This window comes from Balaenoptera borealis (assembly GCF_965194805.1).
Source record: "Balaenoptera borealis genome assembly, chromosome: 14".
Taxonomy (NCBI): Eukaryota; Metazoa; Chordata; class Mammalia; order Artiodactyla; family Balaenopteridae; genus Balaenoptera; species Balaenoptera borealis.
Window position 1 is genome coordinate 2,863,817 of NC_138875.1, and position 10,595 is coordinate 2,874,411.

Sequence of the window (10,595 nt, forward strand, 5' to 3'; positions counted from 1 at the left end):
AGCTCAAACCTGGATTCAAACGTCAGGCAATGAGGCCACCAAACGGCATGGAATTTCAGTGCACACACGAGGTACGCAGCACTGCTGACTGAGTATATGACGCAGCGGCAGCCCGTCATCGTGTTCAGAGAGTACTGGAAAGTGTTGAAAATATCTTCTTTCCAATGGAATAAAAAGGTCTTGGGGGCAAGCAGTGGTTAAGGAAGAGGAAGATTTCATCAGAAGAAACTTCTTGACAATTAAAACGATGAATCAGAAACAAATATACAAACAAGTTGTCAGCAGTCATCACACCCTCACTCCCGGCGAGCTTGGCTCTACCCGGCTGTGGCATCACCCCGGGGGCATGAGGAGGCCTGAGCCCTACACCCAAGGTCCCTGGTCCCTGGGCGAGCGGAGGAGGAAGGCGATCAGGAAGCAGGAATCCAATCGCTGGAGAAGCTTCACTGGAACCATTAGGAAGAAAGAGCCACAGCGCACTTAAGCGAACGTTCAAAAAGCCTATTCGCTTATTAATAACAGTAACGGATATTGGTAAACTTGTTTATAGTTCTCTGGTCTTTCAAGCACTTTATAAACATTAGCTGATCTATTAACAACGGCTTCTTCCCAATACTAATCGCAGCTCTGAACACAGAGCCTGAGGAGGGGAGGGGCGCGGTCACAGATTCGGTGTCCTGGCGCCAGTGTCCCCACTGCCCATCTCGGCTCTGCCTTGGGGCACGGGCTGCCTACTTGCCTCAGCTCCCATCCCCACCCTGAGCTCAGAAAAGCTGCCTGTGTGCTTTCTCCTCTCCCTTTCTCTCTCCTTTTCTTTCTCTCGCCCTTTCCTTCTCCCTTCCTTCCTCTCTCTCTTTCTTTCTTTCTTTCTCCCTTTTAAAAAATGTTTATGACTTTTGAGTCGAGAAAACCAGACCCCTTTCTCCCCCGAGGTTGTACTTGTTCTTTCTGTGTTACTGGGCCTGATGTAAGCAACTGCCCCTAACATCAGGGCCCTGGCGTCGTTCTGCGTTACCCCGTTCAGTTACTGTCGCAAGAGAGGCTTAGTTAGATTGGTCTCCCTCTAGCAGTGTCCGCACCGGCCAGACGCTCCCCAGGCAGCTGTTTTGGGGGATGGACCCGCCCCACTAGAAAGATGACGAATTTATGGGGACCAGCAAAAGGCCTTAGGGTATGTCTGCTTGAGGAGGAGGATTTAGACTGACCCCGTGGCAAGAGGCTGGGTGGGAAGGAGGAACAAGGTGCCCCGGGCCGCGCTGAGGAAGAGCCAGGACCATCTCCCCGACCCGGAGCCCCCACTGGTCCCCGCGCCTGGCGCGCCCTGGGGCTCAGAAGTATTTGATTCATTTGGCAGCGACCTCAGTGCAGTGTTGAAATGAAGACCCATGAAACCTCCTCTCTAACCTGCTTCCTGCCCTCCAGCTCTGGGAGGGGACCTCTGCCTGTCTCCGAGGAGCTGGCGGTGGCCCCCTCAGGCCCTGCGCCTCCCCGGCACTGGTCCCCCGGGGGGTTTGGGGGCGGCCTCCGGAGGGCAGGACACCGGCCTCGGCTGCTTAAGGCCGATCACACACCAGCCAGCCGAGTGAGTGTCCCGGTGACAAAGCCTGTGCATTCCTTCCCCATTGATCTCCCGGTCACTCATTAGTAAGCGACTGTGCTAGACACAGCCCTTGGGCATTTTTCCAATGCAAAGCCACTTAGCATTAAAATTGCAGCATCTCTTTTGGCTTTTTTACAAGACTTTATCAAACCCATTTAAAAACCTACCTCGAATCACAGCCCACTCTCCAGATAGCCTCCACTTTGAACTTTGACCTCTGTAAGACAACAGCCAATTACTGCGCCATTTATGGTTGAATTTTCTCTATGATAGGCAATTCTCATGGAAATATACTAAATTGTAGTATATTTTGTTTGTTTAGTATATTCTGTTTGGGCTTCGTTTTTTTGGCAATTTGAGAGCAGAGGTGCTTTTATATTATTATTCTGTCATCAATACTTCCGTAGCCCAATGTAAGCAATCTTATCTCCCAGTTGTAGTTTACATTTCAGTGGAAAAGGAGTTAACATTTTAGAAATTCAGAATGTGTGAGTTTCATACAGCGTCCAGTGTTTCCCCCCCCCCGCGAGGGATGGAAGCCGTCCGCTGGAACCCCGTCCCCCGCCCCACTGGGGGAGAATTCAGGAAGGAGGTCTCCCCAAGCCCACCTCTAGACATGCTGTGTTTTTTTAAAGACCATTTTTCTTTTATTTGTGTCTCATAAATTCATCAGTTATGGAGACACTGATCATTTCTTTGGAAGCAAACGCACATCTCGTGATGGTAACAGTCTAGCGTATACCCAAAGGTCAGAGTCACTGTGACTGATGGCTTCCGAACAAAGTACCCATCCCTAGGAGAGGCAGGAGCTGACAGGAGCGTCAGAGAACTCCAGGCATCTCGGGGCTCATTTGTTCGCCTCGCGCTACTGACTTGGGCTGCGCTTATTCCTTCCACGTGACACGCAGACTCACCATCGGGCAGCCACCGTGGACCAGGAGAATCTGCAAGCCCGCAGTGACTGGGGCACATTTCCTCTGAATAAGCCCCATATGAAGGCAGACTGGGGGTCTGAAGCTCTTGGACCTGGGCCCCCCCGAGACTGACCAAGGCGTGAATCTGTGTGCAAGTGTGTCTTTCTGCTCTTGTTCACATGGACTTGAGAGTAGAAAGAAGAAAGGCTTGCGACCAGCTGAACCTTGTGTGCTATTTCAAGCAGGAAAACTGTAGTTCGCAAGATCACAGGATAAATCCTCATTTGGTGTTTTCTTATTTTTTTCTTTGTAGAATAATGTAAAGTTTTCCAGAACAGAGTGGAAGAATGTAGATTAAATATAAGAACTTCCAAAAATTAAATAACACAAAGATTTGAGCCCTCTGAATGTAGAATTTTATTACTTTATATTTCCTTTTAATATTTTTCTGTGGACAAACTTACATGAACAGAAATATACTTTAGTTTTATTATACCGAACGTAAGCTAAAAATTCTATTTTCTAGGTTTCTTATTGGCATGTTGTTTAACCTCATTTACTACGTTTCACACTTGCCCTCATCCTGTGGCATCGTACGTAGCACGACTTCCCAGCTGCCCGGTGAAGCCTCGCTGGCCCTGAGCTGCTAAGGGTGCTCTGTCCACCTCTGGTCAGAGGGGGGTGAACTGACGACCTCTAGGGGCTTCCAACTCCCAGTGTCTGTGGTCCCTCAAGTGCCTCACTAACGTCACCATGTATCGCGACTATCTCTGGGCTCTGTAGGTGGGAAGTGTATCCCAGTCCTACGCTCATGCAACAGGGAATGGGAAACAGCCATTGTAAACACTGAGCATCAAACACGTGCACTCTTTACTTTGCTGTTTGATTTCAAGAGTTACGCATTAAATCTCATAAATAAAAATACCAGTCTACTGCTCCCTGAAGGAGGTCGACCATAATTTTCCAAATCGTAAAAGTGTGGGCTGTGCATTGTGACTTCTTTCCAAAAACACAGTGTGCAAAGGGCGGGAAGAGAAACCTGGCACACATGACCTCAGCCGGTTGCTTACACTGGGGGCCTCCTTTCTCCTAGGTCTGTTATTGGGGTGCATGTGTGGATGGTGGTCCTCTTCATTTCTGACTTTATGAAAAATTGACAAATGAAGAAAAGAAGATAAAAAACACAAACTCAGAGCCTCCCAATTATTTATGGGATGTTAAAAGTCTTGCATGAGGCAATCAGAAATCTTTGGTGTGTGTGTATTTTCATTTTTGTGATGCAAATGAGATGGCTAGGTAGCTATGTAGTTTACAATATAAGGAAATATTTCTTTCAAATTGTAATCAATATGCATGTGCAAAACAACTGAGGCCCCAAGGATTTACATCAAGTTTTCTGGCCTTTTGGAATTCAGTGCTTTACTTTCTTCTTTTTTTTAAGGATATGATGATCTATGGAAAGTGTCCTGCTGTGACCCCCTGTGGGCTCCTAGGATCTTCTGTGTGACCTTGAGCAGGTTGCTCAATCTCTCTGGGCCCTGGTTCTCAGGCTGCAGCACCAACAGGAAAACTTATCATCCTCATTCGGTGTTTCCAGAACATTGTGAACATTAATGAAATGGTGCCTGTGAAAATCAGAAGTCCTCAGAGGTGGGTACAATGAAAATGTGACATTTGTTACTGTTATGGAGAGATTCCATAAACATAATGCATGTAAACTGAATGTCTAAATATTTGTGTACGCATACATTCTTGCCTTTACGAGGGTTCATAAAACTCAAACAGCATTCATTGATTTTTGTCTTATTGTAAACAAAAAAAGCAATAAAACATACCCAGGACGTAAAAACACTTAAAAACTTTCCCTTTACCAATAAAAATATGCTTAACTAGTTATGGGCCATCGCCATTTTGTTGAAGAGTTGCATATTTACCACATCTGTCCCCTCACCTCTCCCACCAAAAACAAAAACAAAATCCCCAGGGGAATTCTTTGCTTCCAGAAACTCTAAGCCCCTTACAAATATCAAGATTTTCTATAATGGCAATAGTGCAAAAAAGTACCCGCCCAAAGGTATTCTGATTTAGTAATGGTAGAAAGTTGTCTAAACATACTGTACATCCCTAAATACAGGGGTATAATCTCCTCCCATCTATACCTTTAGATAGGGATTCACTATTTCTCAGGATTGTTTTCATTCTTGGAATCCTACAGTTACTCAAAAAAAAAAAAAAAAAGAAAGAAAAAATTAATTTCTCTCCTAAGGAGTAGAGTCCAGGATGTGACACACATAGGAAACTGCTCAGATTTCCTGGTTCTGTGCCATCCTCCGATGCCTCCGTTTATAGAAAAGGAAGAGCCAAGGCATAACAATCCTCCGGAACCACAGAATATTTCCAGATGGAAAGATAAGATTTTGTGAAAGCCACTGTGGAAGAGTGAGCTTACTTTTAAAAGAGTTTCTTATTAATGGAAATGATTAATTCACAAGGAGACATAGGTCTTTTTGTTATATGTATGCAAGTTAATGTTAACATGATTTAGAAAAATGAGGCAGACTATTCATTTTTTTATAGCCCTTCCCAAATCAACATACGTATTCAAATAAAAAACTTGTTTTTTCAGTGAACTTGAAGGTATTTTAAAAGTATGCATTCACTTGGGCTTGCTATGAATATGTCACTGTGGATTCCTGTTGATCCTATTTTATAGTAATTTAGATTTCCTCCAAGAGACTCAAATATCATATGTCCAACAAATTACACTGAGATGAAACTAGATATTTCTAATGTATTTTAAACAGTCGTTAAATTACCTACATTGGTTTATCTCATCTGAAATTTGCTGATCCTGCTTCTGAATGCTAATCACAGTTTCTGGCTTTTTATTTATATCGTTTAATCTTATATCTGCACATGAATTACTGCTATGCAGCCTGATGTAACTTACTCTGAGCCTCATTGTGTGTTTGTACCAATGGAAACTGCACAGGTGGCCGGCACGAAGTTGCCAGCTTCAGAGCACTGAGGAAACGCATTCTGCAGAGCCTCAGATATAGCAGATACTCGGCACATTGCAAGAGAAGCTGTCTTCTTAAATGAAGACAGCTGTATTCAAAATGGGGAAATGTGGGTCAAAATACGGAGGTGCTGTCAACGGATGTGTTTATTGAGCAAACAAGATAAAATTCCGTATATTACCGTATAGAATCCTTACCTCATATCCTGTTATCCTGAAATATACAAGAACTACAAACACATTTATCACCTATTACAACAAAGAGCTTATTTAGATGGAGTAAAGAATAACAATGAATAAAAAGTGAACATGTTTTGCAGGATAAATTGTCAGTTTTGTTCTCCAAAGTCCGTTCTATAGTTTGTGGTACTGGCTAGACTTATTCGTTTTTTCCAACCAGCCTACCTTGTAGGAGCCTAAAAAGGGGTGTTTTCCCCCCCCCTCTCCATGTTATAAACACATATTTCCTGTAAACAGAAGGGTAGAATTAAGCTTCTAGAAATCCGAACAGATGGTACAATAAGAATTTGTCAGATCCCTCCCAGTACGACAATGATTGTTGGAATTTTCAGGGCAAAATCTATGAACCCTCTACTTTCTAAAGGCGTGTGAAAGATCTCAGTGGTGAAATTTTACAGGGAGTTTTTTTGCAATGCTAGCTTTTTTTTTTAGACCAAGAATATTTCCTTTCATTGGTCTGAGGACATATTAGTTTTCATCTAGATCTATATATTATGTAAATTTGGGTGGCATAGCCTCAAAGATGGAGTAAATGAATTTAATTTAAATTACATGTACCTCCTTAAATTAAGCTAACATTGTCACAAAATTTTTCTCCTTATGCCTCCTTTTACACATTTCTCCCCTCTATTTATCATTTTTCCCAACCACCTGAAATGGATGGGTTAAAATAATTCGACTACAGTCATAACCCACCTCCCACTCACCCACCCCATAAATACCACCAACAAATCATTTGGGGGAGAAATGTTGGCACTGACTACATCAAACACTTTATTTACAATAGATTCTGTTCCATTTGGATTCACCAACGTTGCTACTCACTTAAAATACCTCACAATCTTCCATGACTGAACTATGGGAATTTTGGTTGGCAGTTTTGTTCGAATAACTCATGGCAACCATGAAATAGTGGTACCCAGCAAAAGGAAAAAAAAGTCTTCATTACGACCTTAACCAAAATAAATGCTTGATGAATAGCTGCTACGAATCATTTTGCTGAAGTTCAGCCTTTTAGGATCTTCAGAGCCATTTTTATGGAGAATAGTTCTCATCTCTCTGTAAGTCAAATTTTCTTCATTTTACCTTAACAAAAACTAAGCTCAAATGTCTAAGACAACCTGGGACACACAATAATTAACAAAAGTGAACCCCAGAGGCAGCCTTAGGGTCTAGACTTTATAAATTTATTTATTTGTATGTTTAAGCTCTATTGTAACACATTCCAAAACAAGATTGTTATTTTCATTATGTGAAAACGTCCATGGCTAGATTCTTAAAGACAAAAACAACAAAGACCTTTTAATATCACTGGTCATTGGTGTCATAATTCATGGTAATGCCCAATAGAAAAGAAAGCATTTATCCAGAATGCCAAATAAGGTTATTGGTTTTCTGGGATTTTAAAATGTAAGTGCCTTTTCTTCTTCCGAAGTCATTTGCCCCTCAAGTAGTCACTGGAACAGAAGATAATGAGGGTATCATTCACAAATCATAAATCAGGTGCTTGATTTTGATTCTCATCACTACTATGGTTGCTTTAACACTGGTTTATTTGAAAGTATCTAGCTCAGTACATTACATGGTTGCTCCTCTATTTCCTCACTTCTGCTTTCCTCTTGGCTACGTCTAGTAATATTTTACTCATATTACTACATTCTTGGTGCATTCTACATTTATAAAAACCCCTAAATTCATACAGGCTGCAGATACGTAAGAGTATCATTCTTAATGATGCTCTGGTCTGAATTAGAATGAGTGCAAAGCAGTGTCCAATGCTTATTTGTCTCCTCTTGGGTGCACATGGTAAAATGTATTCATTTCATCATTAATACCTAAGATATCCCTTCATGCTTGTCACAAACACACATATACTCCACTTTGTCATCCACAATGGGCTCAAGTCCATAAACAATCAGGAAATTAGAAGATTTCTATCTAAGTCAATTAAGTATAATGGCGTATTTGTTTAGTGTATTGGAGCTGTCCTCATTAGGGGCTACTGGTTCATGATGCAATGTTTGCTGAACCTGGCTGAATGATAGATTGGGATTCTTTCTACTCCTGTGACCCCAAAGCTATTTGTTTTTCTTTTAAAAGCTCTCTATAATGTTTCCTTAATGTGGATGGTAAAATAAATAAGCCTTTAGGTTCAAACGTAAGTCAACATGGAATCCACTAATTTGCTGATTGTTGATGAAAATTAAGCAGTCTATAAACTTTAGATGAGATGGATGCGTAAATCTAGCTCTACCAGATGCCAGGCACACCATACGAACTCAGTGCATGCTCTTCTTTTGAATGAATACACTTATAAAGTATATGATCTTAAGCGATGATTTTTTACAATAAATATGCCAAATTTTCCAATGACGAAATGGACATTATCCTACTTAGAGACATCCTTTGGAGAAGCCATAGATGGACTCATTTTGGAGAATCCCTTCAAAACTTACATCACATCTTCTTAACTTTTCTCAGAAGTGGGAAACCTATCCCTCTAAAGTCTATTTAAATTTTTGTTTTACGTCTGTGCGATCCACCATATCAACACAACAAAACAGATCAAAACCAATTTAGAGCAAAGTGCACTCTGAAGCAATCTGGATAGTGAAGATACTCATCCTAATTTCCCCCTTTTGCATAATACCAAAGTTCACCCCAGAATTCCTTCCAAATACATCAGTATGCTCTTTTACTTTGAAAGATAAGTTGAGTATACCGCTGATAGAAAAGAAACATGTTGGTATTCATTCTGAAAAGAGCTGTAGGTGCCTCATAAAAGTACTAGGCTGTGCTTCTTCTCACCACTCACCATTTCCTGCTTCATATCATGATATTTATCACGATTCTTCTGCTTGTCTTACTTTCCTTCATTATATTATGAAGAGCTGGAAGGCAGGCATGAGGTCTTCTCATATTTCCAGCTCTTGCTATGCTCAACATAATTCTGTATGCCTAGTGTGTGCTCACCCACTGTGGATTGACTAACTAAACGATGATTTAATACAGGATTTTTTGGTGGGGAGTATTGGGGCTGTGATGTGTCTGCCGAAGGCTCTCTTTCTCTTGAGTCTCGGTTCTCTTGCTCCTTGGTTCACTCCTGGTCACTCTTTTCTTCCTAAAGCATTGTATCACCCAGCTCCCTCTGAAAGCTCAGCACAGATGTCAAGACCTTGCTGCTTTGTTCGTCACTCAAAGCGCTTGGTGCAGTCTCCGCAGAAACTTTCCTCATGTTCACGTTTTCTTTCAGAATATGCGAGCATCTGTCTCTTGGTGTAAATTGAACTCTTCAGCCGTCATTCTCACAGTTAATCATGTATTTGAATCAGCCAAATCTCTGACCTTTTCAGCATTTCCTTCCATCCCCTACCTGATCGCATAACTGTACGTCACCTGCGACATCTTCTCACCTGCTCTAAAATCTCCTGTGGCAGTCAAAGTTTCTCGCTCTTGCTTTTGCTTCTTTTACAATGCCAGATTTCTCACTTGCAGATTTGTTTAACTTCCTGAAAATTACATTCCTTGCACCAAATAATGCTAACGAACTTATATAACAACATAAAATACCATACACTGGTATTCTCAGATGCTAGCACAAAACTGACTTTTCCTTCCTGAAAATACTGTTGCTTCAAGGTGAAAAGTTTCATAACATACTCAAAAGCTGTGTCTATACCAGATAAACAGCGAAAGCAGTTTCATCTGTGATAGTTTCCTGTGGTACATATATGCAGGAAGAGTTTGTTCTTCCGAGTGTCTTTCAACAACGAGAAGGAATGGCCTTTCCTGATGGCCTCTGAATGCATGTTCTATTGTCTGTTACCTCTATTTTGAAACTGTTGTGCTTTAATTTTTCCTTTCTAGAGTGAGGACCATAGTATCTTTCTACATTGTGGTCACACCTGAAATAGTTTAAAAGCTCTATTGGAAAAGAAAGGAACCCAGTGCTCCAAATAAATCATTGCCTTATAAGCATCTCAAAGTTTTCATCCCAAGATGGTGAATCCACTTTATCAGTGAGGTAAAATGATTACTGGATTAAACATCAGACTAGAAAGATGTTGATATATTTGCAGATTACTCCTGAATGTAAAATACAGGCTTAAAAAGCATATTACTGTATATATAAGTAAAAAATCAGGAAATGGTTATAAAGGAAATTTCCTGTTCAGTAAGTCACATATTGTCCAATGATTCATGGAGTTATTGAGCTGGAGGAGTTCCTGTGGACCAGCTAGCCCAGTCCTCTCACTTTACAGATGGTGGGAATGCTCCATGGTTAAGTGATCTGCCCAGGGTTATACAACCAGGAGAGGCAGGATGAAGATTAAGGGGAAGAATGCATGGTGACCTGCTTGGACCTTTCCCCACCAGGGGGTATTGATCACTGAGCTATATCTTAGTTGAGTATAGTCTCTGCCTTTTAGGAGTTTGCAACTAAACATAATTATAACAAAAAGCTCATACATATTCATTACTTAATCAAACTAATCTTAGAAAGCTCTTGCTATGTATCATGTTCTACTAGATGTTGGAGATTTAAAGAAAGGTATGATCCAGTATTTGCCCCCAAGGAACTTAAAGTCTAGGTGGAGAGACCAACACGTAGCAGATCATGAGAATTCATTTCTGTATGTAGTGGTAACGTGATAGGCACAAGGAATTACAGTAATACAAATGTGGGGTTTAGAGCATCCAGCCAGGTGATGGTGTGAGACACACTCATCAAGTGAAGTGAATTAGTCAAGCAAAAGTAGTGCATGATGTCTCTGTGCGTGTGTCTACGTGTCTCTGTCAATCTTTGAATAGACAAACTATG

At 41.3% G+C, this 10,595-nt stretch overlaps 1 long non-coding RNA gene across 2 annotated transcripts in view; it reads left to right on the forward strand.

The window, feature by feature from the left end:
• Positions 1-10,073, forward strand: part of LOC309610774 — a 217,182-nt gene extending 207,109 nt beyond the window's left edge. For both annotated transcript variants that reach the window (XR_014234156.1, XR_014234157.1), the window contains one exon: positions 3,956-10,073. This is a non-coding gene — a long non-coding RNA (uncharacterized lncRNA). The remainder of the gene's footprint in view (positions 1-3,955) is intronic.
• The last annotated feature ends 522 nt before the right edge of the window (positions 10,074-10,595 follow it).